The following is a 12,579-nucleotide window of genomic DNA, read 5'->3' as shown; positions in this document are numbered from 1 at the left end:
TAGTAAAGTTATTTTAGGTGCTAAGGTATCAACTTCTGAGACTACAGTAAACCTGAAGATCAGAGGTAACTGTTAAGTCTTCAGCTTTAGCATAGCAGAGCAACCCATCAGGACCACCTACCAATTCAGTTTGAAGTTTTCATTTTTGCACAATTGATATATTGTTTTACAGTTGTGCACAGGATGTGTCCCTTGTGTTTTTGGTTTTCCCAGCTAGCTAGCAGATTAAAGATCAAGACATGCCTTTGTTTCCTACTCAACTCAACATAATTTTGCTAAGCATCTAAAGGCCCAGAACTATGCCAGCACAATAAGAAAAAAAATTGCAGATAATATTTTTAAAAATCAGAGATCATAATTTATGCCCTTGACAAGCTTATGTATCCACTGGGTTGATAAATACACATATGTGGACCAACTAAAAAATGTGGCAAGTTATATATAGAGAGAGAACTGACCCAGTCCCATGGAATTCAAACGGAAGGATGAAGGATTCAATTCATAGATGAAGGATGGTCAATGCAGAGAATTTTACTGAGTGAATGGAAGTGGCTCTCAGCATGAATTCACATTACCTCATTCTTCTTGGGCACCAGACAAGAATTTGGGACTCACCAAGTGCAGGTACCCAAAAAGGCTATCACACTGGCCCTCTGCCCTCACTGGCGGAGGACAGCCGCCCCACAAAAGGCAAAAGGCCCAGTGAGCTGATAATACAGTTCTGCCCAGCAGAGCTAAGAGAACCTTGTAACACACCCTCTGGGGCCTTGGGTCACAGGCACCCCGACCTGGATGCTGCCACAGGGCCTGCATGGAGTTTGTTCCCGCCAGTGCTAAAGCAGCTGGCCAGTTCCTACACCTGCTTGCCTACACCTCCCTCCCATGAGGGGTGGAGTGCAGTGGACCCAAGTGAACCAAGTTTGCTCCTGCCAATGCCAAAGCGGCCAACCAGTTCTCACACTCGTTCGCTTGTGTGCTCCCTCCTGCCAGGGGTTGAGCGGGGCAGGCTGAGTAAACAGGGCACCCCTGTCGTGAGTACTGTGAAGGGGTCAAGAAAATATCCTGCATCAATATGAACTCCTTTATTGGGTATGAGTTACAAATACCTTCTCCCATCCTGTGGCTTCTTTTCACTTTATAAATGTGTATTTCAATGAACAGAGTGCTTAATTTTAATGCAGCTCATTATGTTAATAGTTTTCTCCCCAACAGTAAATGCTTTTTTGGCACGAGTTCTACCTTATCTGGTATCAAGTTTGCAACTCCTAGTTTCATTTTATTTGCATTTACTTAGTATAATTTTGTCTGATCTCTTATTTTTAACCTTTCATCCTATTTGCCATGTAATGTTTGTATGTAATATAACACACATGTAAAGTCTTCATTGCTCTCTTTGGTGGCTTTAAAAATGTACTTTTTTTTTAATCTTCTGGAAGCTCTGTATCTTTGTTCTAATGATTACTGTGATATTATATCCTAATTTCCTCTTTTGACTGTATTTTAAGGTATTATCTTTAAGGTATTATCCCTTCTATGAGCAGTCATGAAATTAGCTAATTAACATCTCACTTCCCTCACTCTTCTCAAACATTTAACAAAGTGTTACCCTTCGATTCCCAGCTAATAACTAAGAGTGATCATCAAGCTTATTTCACATTTTCAGAATACTCTTCTCCCATTTTGAGAAGTGAAAACAAAATCTATATTGCAGTGCATATAGCATTCAGTATTATTCCATCATCTTTAACTCCAATAGTCTTTGTTCTATCAAATATATTCTATGCTCAATACCAGACCTTTAACCAAAGCTACTCCAATGATTTCAGCTCATTCCCAGGAATAGATATATCAGAAAGGTTTCTTTGGATTAGTGGGAAAATAACCACAACCTCAAAGTGTTTTTCCTATTCTCTCGTTCCACAACAATCATCACAGAAACTTCTGTGACCAAATGTGGGGGATTTCACCCCACCAACAAACAAGCAATCAATTTTGCAGCAGACATCAGTTGGGTGTCCTCCAATTCAATTTTGACACTATCTACCTGGAGATACTGCCAGATCCCACAGATTGAGGGCTCTGTCCCACAAGACTGTCCCATTCTTTTCAGACACTAGTTGCAAGTCTATGCTTCCAGAAGTCCTGACTGAATGGCTTCAAGTTGGGGTTCCCACATTTCCCTTTTTCGGTTCAATTAGTTTGCTGCAGCAGCTCACAGAACTCATGGAAACACATTTACCATTTCATTATGAAGGATATTACAAAGGATACTGATAAAGAGACGCACAGAACAAGGACTGGGGTAAGGGACACAGAGCCTCCATGCCTTCCCTGGGGGCACCACTCTCCATGAACTTCCATGTGTTCATCTATCCAGAAGCTCTCCTAACCCTGTCCTTTTAGGTTTTTATGGAGGCTTCATTACACAGGTGATTTGGTTTGGATATCTGTCCCCTACAAATCTCACGTTGAAATGTGATCCCCAATGTTAGAGATGGGGCCTGGTGAGAAGTGACTGGATGGATCATGGGGTAAATTCCCCATGAATGGTTTAGCACCATCCCCTTGGTGGTAACTGAATTCTCACTCAGTTCATGCAAGATCTGGTTGTTGGAAAGTCTGCAACCTCCCCCATCTCACTCTTGCTTCTTTTCTTGCATGTGATCCATCTGTTCCCCCTTCGCCTTCCACTATGACTGTAGGCTCACTGAGGACCTCACCAGAAGATGCTGGCATCATGCTGCTTGTACAGCCTGCAAAACTGAGCCAATTAAAATTTTTATAAATTATCCCCATTTGATATTTCTTTATAGTGACACAAAAACAAATTAACACAAGAGGCATAACTGGTTAAAACACTGGCTACTGGTGATCAACTTAACTCTAAGCCTTCTTTGCTCCCTGGAGGTTGGGCACCAAAATCAAAGTAATTTTTTTATTCAGAATTTCCTATTAATCCACTTGCCTAAACTTTAATCCTCTACCTGTATTATTTTCTAAGAATATACAACAACTGCACAATTTTCATTTTAAATATAAGCAGGTTTTTTTTTTAACTGTCTTATGGATAAATACTCCTATTATTTTACCTTAAGCACCCCTCAAAAGCCTCATATTTTGAAGGAGGAGCAAACTAAGCCAAGAAATTTGTGAACATCAAGTTGCAAAGCAGGAAAATTGGATCCAGCTCACTCACTACTTTGAGCATGCCATAGAGCTCTTTTGATAAAGTTTTAGAAGGTCCAAGTTAACAACCTAAAACATCTTTATTTTACACATGAAGAAACTGAGACCTAAGAGATTATGTGAGATGCCCCAAATTACAAATTGCATGGTATTAAAACTCAGACCTCCTCCTGACATCCATTGTAATTCTGGCAATAATAAAAAAAAATGGGGAAGATGTAGTCCATGAGCTCCAAATCAGAGCACATTCCCCAAATATCAGAACTAGACAAAGCTTTAACTAAACAGGAGATTCTGAACCCCATACACACACCCCATACTCCTACACATGCACACAGATAGGCACTGGTACTTGTGAGCATACACAGGCGTGAATACACAGACATACCTGCAAGCATGCAAATAGGAACAGATCCAGGTACAGATATGCAAGCAAACAAAGCACACATTCCCCAAGGTGTTTAGGAATTATAAAGAAAATAATTGACTTCACATGGCAATTTAACTATAATGAACTACAGCACAAAAAGCTGCTGATAAAGATGTAAATATTATGTCACATCTACCTATAACTGCTTCTACACCTTTTGTTTTAAAGTATGTGTACAAAAAGTAATCACTTCACCTTTTAAATATCTGTATTCTCTTTATGTTTTAAAATGTAATTTAGGATGAAAGTACAGATTGGAATTTAAATCTCTAGCAATTATACCATTTAGTGCCAATATCCCAAATTTATCATAGAAATCCATCTACTTTTCTCATATAGTCAAAAAAAAAAAAACAAAAATGTAAAAAATAAAAATCATATAGAGATGGCAGGATAACACTATAAAAAATACTAACGTATTAGTTATTGAGTACTATATTAAATTTAATAGAGTAAACTGAGCTTCCAATTAATAAGAGAATCTTTACAGATTATATAAATCCCCTTTTCTCATTAAAGGAAGCAAGCAATTCCATTTTATCTGGCAAAATTGTCTTTTTTCCTGAAACTAAACTTTTAAAAGAATACATCACAGAGACTTTTTTTTTTTTTGAGATAGAATCTCATTCTGTCGCCCAGGCTGAAGTGCAGTGGTGTGATCTCGGCTCACTGCAAGCTCCGCCTCCCAGGTTCACGCCATTCTCCTGCCTCAGCCTCTGGAGTTAGCTGGGACTACAGGCGCCCGCCACCACGTCCAGCTAATTTTTTGTATTTTTAGTAGAGGCTGGGTTCACTATGTTAGCCAGGATGGTCTCGATCTCCTGACCTCGTTATCTGCAGGCCTCAGTCTCCCAACGTGCTAGGAACAGAGATTCTTATATAAAAGATCCTAAGCTACTTGACAGACAACAGAGGCAGAACCATTCTTCATAAGACTTTTCTCTCGTGATAAAAGTCAAGAAGAAAATGTAACTAATGAAAGCCATTTTGATTCATTCCTTTTCTTGTACACCTTCAAAATATCATTTAATTTAACTCATTCATTTTATTATAAAAAAATCTCCCTCTATTTTTTCTCTCCTCTATGTGCTTGAGGTGGTCAAAATCACAGAAATCTAATGAGTCTTATTCTAAAACACAAGACTATGACCAAACAGAAAATATACTCAAAGGTCAAATTGAAAATCTCTGCCATCCTTCAAGACAGGAAATAATACTCCTCCTTACTTAAAGTCAGCTCTTGAACCAGTCATCTGGTCTATGAAAGTTCTGTGAGAAAGCTGTATCTGTTTACTCTGTATTTTCTATCCAACCACAATGACCACTAATTTCATCTGCCATTAGTTCTCCCCCAAAAGATACCATTCTACGGTCTAGTCAAGCTAATGTAATCCTCATAACATACTCTGAGAGATGCACTTTTTATCCAGATATGACAACTGAAGTACGGAGAGGTTAGGTAACTTCACCATGGTCATTAAAAAGCCAGTAAACCAGGTGTACGTAACTACTAGAGAAGCTAAGGCAGGAGGATCACTTGAACCCAGAGTTTGAGGCCAGTCTGGGCAACACAGCAAAACCCCCATTTCTTAAAATAACCAACCCTCCCCAAACAATATATATATATATATATATAAAACTACAAATTGTAATGAGCTGTATGAAAGAAACTAAAAGAATTAGTAGAGTGGGACTGTATGACTATTCTTCTGGGAAGAGTTTTGGTTATTACTAAAGCAGCAGGTCCCAAGGTCTATGGGACATTTTCAGGGGATCTGAAAGGTCAAAACTATTTTCATTACAATAAAACATTATTTGTCTTTTTCACTATGTTGACATACTGAAAGTACAAAAGTAATGATGAGTAAAATGTTGGGATTTTAGTACAAGTCAATGCAGTGGCACCAAACTCCATCAGTAGTCATTGTAGTCTTTACTGCTATGCATGCTATGCACTTGCAGTTTTTGTTGCTGTTGACGTTTTGTTTTAGTTTTTTTTTCGAGACAAGGTCTCACTGTGTTGTTTACGCTGGGCTGCAATGGCATGATCACAGCTCACTGGGGCCTTAGAACTCTTGAGTAGAAATAATCCTCCCACCTCAGCCTCCTGGGTAGCTAGGACTATAAGAGTACATAGTCATTTTTAAATTTTTTTGTAAAGATAGGTCTCGCTATGTTGCTCAGGCTAGTCTTGAACTCCTAGTCTAAAGCGATGTTCCCACCTTGGCCTCTGTATTAGTCTGCACTGCTATAAAGAAATGCCTGGGACTGGGTAATTTATAAATACTATTATTTTAAACAAAAGAGGTTTAAATGGCTCATGGTTCCACAAGCTGTACAAGAAGCGTGGCTGGGGAGGCTTCAGCAAACTTCTTTTTTTGAGACATTGTCTTGCTCTGTCACCCAGGCCAGGCTGCAGTGCAGTGGCATGATCTTGGCTCACTACAACCTCCACTTCCTGGATTCAAGCGATTCTCCTGCCTCAGCCTCCTGAGTAGCTGGGATTACCAGTGCCCGCCACCACGCCCAGCTAATTTTTGTATTTTTAGGAGAGATGGGGTTTCACCGTGTTGGCCAGACTGATTTTGAACTCCTGACCTCAAGTGATCTGTCTGCCTCAGCCTCCCAAAGTGCTGGATTACAGGCGTGAGTTATCCTCTATTAAGACAGGAATTTAAAGGTTTGAAAAAATATAAAACAATGCTATTCTTCTAAAACATTTTTTGGTTTTAGAAAATATAATTACATTTTAATTTAAAATCATTTATATTAACATGTAATGAGTTTATTCTAGTTATTTTTAAATGATGTAATAAAGTTTTCTCAGTTTAATTTCCAATACAGTAAATTCTACATTTATACTTTTTTTATATTTTGTGTATTTATATATTTATACATATAACCCACATTTTTTTAAAAAAGAGCTCTTTGGGATTCTTAAAATTTGTAAGAATGCAAAGGGGTCCAGGAACCAAAAAGTTTGAGAACCTTGACTTAGACCTTCTGAAAAAAGGCTCATGTGGCTACACCATATAGAGTAGGGGTAGGCAATCTTTGGCTTCCCTGGGCCACACTGGGCAAATTGTCTTGGGCCACACACAAAATACATTAACACTAATGATAGCTGTGAGCTAAAATTAAAAAGAAAAAAACAAATCATGCAAAAAAAAAAAAAGCTCATAATGTTTTAAGAAAGTTACGAATTTGTGTTGGGCTGCATTCAAAGCTGTCCTGGGCCACATGCAGCCCACAGGCTGTGAGTTGGACAAGCTTGATATAGAGTAAGAGGAAAGAATGGTAAGATACATCATAGGGGCCGGGCGCGGTGGCTCACACCTGTAATCTCAGCACTTTGGGAGGCCGAGGTGGGCGGATCACAAAGTCAGAAGATCAAGACTATCATGGCTAACATGGCGAAACCTCGTCTCTACTAAAAATACAAAAAATTAGCCGGGCGTGGTGGCGGGCACCTGTAGTCCCAGCTACTCGGGAGACTGAGGCAGAAGAATGGCGTGAACCTGGGAGGCAGAGCTTGCAGTGAGCCGAGATTGCACCACTGCACTCCAGCCTGGGAGACAGAGTGAGACTCCATCTGAAAAAAAAAAAAAAAGTCTATCATAGGAGGGATACCCGAAGGTCAGATCATGCAGAGCCTGTCTGCCAAAATTAAGAGTTTGAATTTTATTCAAAAAGCAATTGATGAATTTATGTTTTTTAATTAATTAATTTATTTTTATTTATTGTTTTGAGATGGAGTTTCGCTCTTGTTGCCCAGGCTGGAGTGCAATGGTGTGATCTCGGCTCACTGCAACCTCCACCTCCTGGGTTCAAGCGATTCTCCTGCCTCGGCCTCCCCAGGAGCTGGGATTACAGGCATGTACCACCATGCCTGGCAAATGTTTTAATTTTAGTAGAGACGGGGTTCCACCATGTTGGTCAGGCTGGTCTCGAACTCTTGACCTCAGGTGATAACGCTCGCCTTGGCCTCCCAAAGTGCTGGGATTACAGGTGTGAGCCACTGCACCCGGCCCTAATTTTTTTTTTAAAAGGCAGTTACGTGTACTATGAGAGACAACATGAATGAACTGAGTTGGGGATGTGAAATGGAAACCAGCTGATAAATCTGACAAGTAATTTGCTGTAAACCTCAAATGAAGATCCAATCAATCAAAAATGTTTCCATTTTCGTTTCAAAGCCCTCAGTTGTTCTATGATCAAACTGGAGATGGGGTGGAGAGGAGAATCAACCTACCCAATATTTTAGGAATATCACAAGTACTAAATCCATACTCAATATTCCTATTTAATGTTTAAAGTTATTTTCAATCAGTTTCAATTTTTTCCCAAAATAAGATACCATGAAATATTAACTCACAAATTATATGCTTGCGAATTACACGCCAGGGGAATAAATGAACCTGCAGATCAGTCTTTCAGCAATGGGGCAGGCACTGTACACATGAATATAGAGTCAACAAGACAGATACCATCCTAGCTCTTATGAAGCTTGTATTACAGAATGATTGTGGGTGATCTTTGAAGATTTATAGCAGAACACCAGATGTGTTTCAAAAAATTCATTCATTCAAACAAACATTGAGTACTCACTGTATACCACAATCTGGGGACGAAAAGATGAATAAGACATGGATTCTAGAAGTTCCCTGTCTATTAGGAAAAACTAAGAATATATTTCCAGGCTGGGCATGGTGGCTCACACCTACAATCCCAGCACTTTGGGAGCCCAAGGCTGGTGGATTGCTTGAGCTTCGGAGATCGAGACCAGCCTGGGCAACATAGTGAGACCCTGTTTCTACAAAAATTACAAAGAATTAGCTGGGCATGGTGGTATATGGCTGTACTCCCAGCTACTCAGGAGGCTGAGGTCAGAGGATCACTTGAGCCCAGGAGGTCAAGGCTGCAGTAAGCCATGATCGTGTCACTACACTCCAGCCTGGGCAACAGAGTGAGACCCTGTTTCAAAAAAAAAAAAAAAAGATAAAAAGATTACATTTCCAATTGTGATGCAAAGTGTGGTAAGCACTATTTGAAAGACATGTGTGATGTACCAATTCAAAAAGAGGTCAGGGGAGGCAGTCAGAAAGAAGCTCCCTGAGCTTTGAATGGAGATCTGCTAATATGGGGAGTGGGAAGGGAAAGGTGAGACATGAAAACATCTGACAGGTGAGATAGGGAGTAACTAGATCAAAATGGCTGGTATTTAAGTTCCAAATTTCCTTTTTTTTTTTTGTTTATTGAGACGGAGTCTTACTCCATTGCCCAGGATGGAGTGCAGTGGCATGATTCCAGCTCACTGCAACCTCCACCTCCCAGGTCCAAGCGATTCTTCTGCCTCAGCCTCTCGAGTAGCTGGGATTACAGGCATGCGCCACCACACCCAGCAAATTCTGTATATTTAGTAGAGATGGGGTTTCATCACGTTAGCCAGGCTGATCTCAAACTCTCGACCTCAGGTGATCTGCCCACCTCAGTCTCCCAAAGTGCTGGGATTACAGGCATGAGTCACGGCACCCGGCCTCAAATTTCTAATTTTAAAAAGGGGCCAAATACCAATTCTGTAATCCATGTATAAACCAATCTGATATCTATACCAAAGGAATTACTCAGCAATGTGTTTTGGGAGCACAGAAGCAAAAAATACAAAAAACAAACAAAAAGCTCCTAGAAACCAAAATAGCTTCACAAAAAGATAATGCTACCTTCTAAATCAGCTTCACAAAGCATTTGATGGTTCAAATTATTTCCCCTAAAACATGGTTCTGACCTTCAAACAGCTTACATTCTAGAGGTAGAAAGATGTGGTAACTGCTAATTATAGTACAATGTAACAAATCTAACAGTACAAGTAAGTTCAAGGGCTTAGTGCAGCCTCTGCCTATAAAGAGCAGAGAGGAGTAGAGTAAAGAAAGCCCTCACTGAGATGGTGATGTAAGTGGAGTCTTGAAAGATGAGTGGGTGTTTGATACTGTAGACAAAGGGTACAGAGAATACATTATACACTAAAGCCTATGTGAAAGTACAGGTGCCATAAAAGAGCAAGACCTATTTAGAGAACTGCAAATAGACCAGTTTTATTGAGGCAAAAGCAGTTTAGAAGGGGTGATAAGAGATAAGGAGAGACAGGCACACTGATCACTGGGCCAAAGAAATTGAATTTTAGAGAGATACAGAAAGAAGAATGACAGAATCAGATTCATCTTTTTAAATACAAACTACTAATATGAATCACTCTAGAATGATCAGGCAACAAAAGGATGGTTTGGAGGGAATAATAATTAGGAGACTATGTTAGGAACATGCAAAAAGCATAAGGACCTTAATTATGCAGAATATCCTCATCTTATCTCCTTATCTTTCCCAGACCTGCTCCTCCTTTTCCTGTATTCCTTACCTCAGTAAATAGTAATGTATTAACTTCCTAGGGCTGTTATAAACAATTAGCAAAAGACTGGGCACGGTGGCTCACGCCTGTAATCCCAGCACTTTGGGAGGTCAAGGCGGGAGGATCACTTGAAGTCAGGAGTTCGAGACGAGCCTGGCCAACATGGTGAAACCCTGTCTCTACTAAAAATATAAAAATTAGCCGGGCATGGTGGCTGGTGCCTGTAATCCCAGCTACTTGGGAGGCTGAGGCAGGAAGATTGCATGAACCCAGGAGGCAGAGGTTGCAGTGAGTCAAGATTGTGCCACTGCACTCCAGCCTGGGCAATAGAGTGAGACTCTGTCCAAAAAAAAAAAAAATTACCACAAACGTGGTGGCTTAAAACAACAAAAATTTCTTCTTTCACATTTCAAGATGCCACAAGTTTGAAAGAAGGTACTGACAGGGCTGGTTCTTTCTGGAGATCCTGCGCCTCTCTCCTAGCTTTTGGTGCTGTTGGCAATCACTGGCATCCCTTGGCTTGTAGATACATCACTCCAATCTCTGCTTCTATCATCACATAGCCTTCTTCTCTGTTTCTGTGTGTGGCCTTTTCTGTCTCCTATCAGCACACTTCCATTGGATTTAGGGCTCCCTCTAATCCACTACAATTTTATCTCCATCTTTACATAATTACACCTGCAAAGACCCTCTTTCTAAATAAGGTCACGTTCTGAGGTTTTGGGTGGATATGAATTGTGGAGGGATACGATTCAACCCACTACAGATCCTGATCAATACACTTCCCAACAGAAATCTGGCGTTATCCTTAACCCTTTCCCTTATCTTCTGCATCTACATAATTATCAAATCCTGTCAATTCTCCTTCCTTAGTCTTCAATTTATCTCCTTTTCATAAGCCCCATTACCACTTTTCACTTCAATAACACACTTGTCTAGAACAAACTCCTTTGCTGTAACATTGAATGAACCTAGTCATTGTTCTCAATACTGTGCCTGTACCTAAACCGATATGCATTGCTAAAGAAAGTCACACAACAGTACAGCCCGGTTGCACCATACTTTATGATAACTAACCCCAAGCCGGTCCTCAACAATGCCTGGCAGTCCTGTTTCTCTGGCCAACTGGCTCTCCCACTCTTCCATAACTATTTCAAACCTCTTCTACTAGCCTCACGCTCTTACTCTCACCTACTTTCAGCAACTCACCTGGGCTCCTATTTTACAGAAAAAAAAAAAAAAAAAAACCATCAAACACAAACTTCCACAACCTCCTACTGTCCACTCTCATTCTCTCTGCCTTCTAAGTAGCTGTTATTACAAAATCTTACTAATATTAATTACCCCACTCTTTTTCTATATTTCGCTTTTCTCTCAAGTAGATGCTTCTCACAGACTTATGTTTTTTTATTTAAAAACAAAATGAAAACAAAACCTCCCTTGAACCCTACACTCTCACTTCTTGCTGTCTGTTCAGCCACACTCTTTCTGTCTGCTTTTCTCTCCACCTCCTCCATCCCCCATCAGACATAAATATGTGTTTGTGCAGAGACTGATTTCTCTAGCTCCGTAGCCTCAGGCCTCTTACTTAATCCCTGTAAAGTTGGAATAACCATACTAATAAATCTGTCTCACAGGACTGTCGTGAGAATTGGATGAATCAGTCTATGTAAAAGACTCAGAAGAGAGCTTGGCCCATAGTAATTGATCCACAAAGTTGGCAATATTGTTATTGCTAATAATCTAACACATTCATCTATCTATTCAGGCAACTAGCTGCACAAGATTGTCACTTGGATTTCTCCTGAACTCCCTCATCCCTCTATTGCAATCCATCTCTAGGTTTTTTTTTTTATTTTTACCTCTCCAGTCACTCTTGTTCTGAATACTTTCCCCTACCTCCATTATCTTACTCCACACTATCATAATCTCACATAAACAGAAATCTTCTAAACAATTTTCTGCATTCATTCATGTCATTCTCCCCAACTTTCTCCACACCATAGAGCGAACTGTTCTAACTTCATATCCAAGGCTACAAACTGGTTTAAAAGCCTTCCCACGATTATGATAAAGCCCCAAATATTTTTGCATGGCCTATAAAGCCATGTAGAAACAGTCCCTCCCTGTCTGCTCAAACTTATCTTGCATCTTGCTTCTTTTGCCCTCTTCTCTTGTGACACATACCAACTGTCTCTCGAATCTTCAAATGCACGATGCCCTTGCCCATCACAGGTGCTTTTCACTTCCCATTCCCTCTACTGTAATGTTGAATGGCATTCCTATTTCTTAGCTTAATTCATTCCTATTCACACATAATCCTTTTATGTCTTAGCTCAATAACTTCCTCAGGGAAGCCTTCACTGACATCCCAAAATAGGGTCTCATTACTCTTATGTACCTTTCACAGTATTCATCAAAGTTGCAATTTCTCATCTACATGACTATTCTCCCAACAAATTCCTCTAACATAATCCAAACTCCATAAAAGCCATGACTGCAATCCTTTTTTGCTCTCCATTATATCCCAAGTGCCCAATACAGCATCTGGCACATAATT

At 40.0% G+C, this 12,579-nt stretch overlaps 1 protein-coding gene across 2 annotated transcripts in view; it reads right to left on the bottom strand.

Moving 5' to 3' along the window:
- GOPC (golgi associated PDZ and coiled-coil motif containing) overlaps positions 1-12,579 on the bottom strand; it is a 41,704-nt gene that overhangs the window by 20,517 nt on the left and 8,608 nt on the right. The window lies entirely within an intron of this gene.

Source organism: Piliocolobus tephrosceles, chromosome 5 (assembly GCF_002776525.5).
Source record: "Piliocolobus tephrosceles isolate RC106 chromosome 5, ASM277652v3, whole genome shotgun sequence".
Lineage (NCBI taxonomy): Eukaryota > Metazoa > Chordata > Mammalia > Primates > Cercopithecidae > Piliocolobus > Piliocolobus tephrosceles.
The sequence above is the reverse complement of the archived record's forward strand: the minus strand, read 5'-3'. Positions and strand labels throughout refer to the sequence as shown.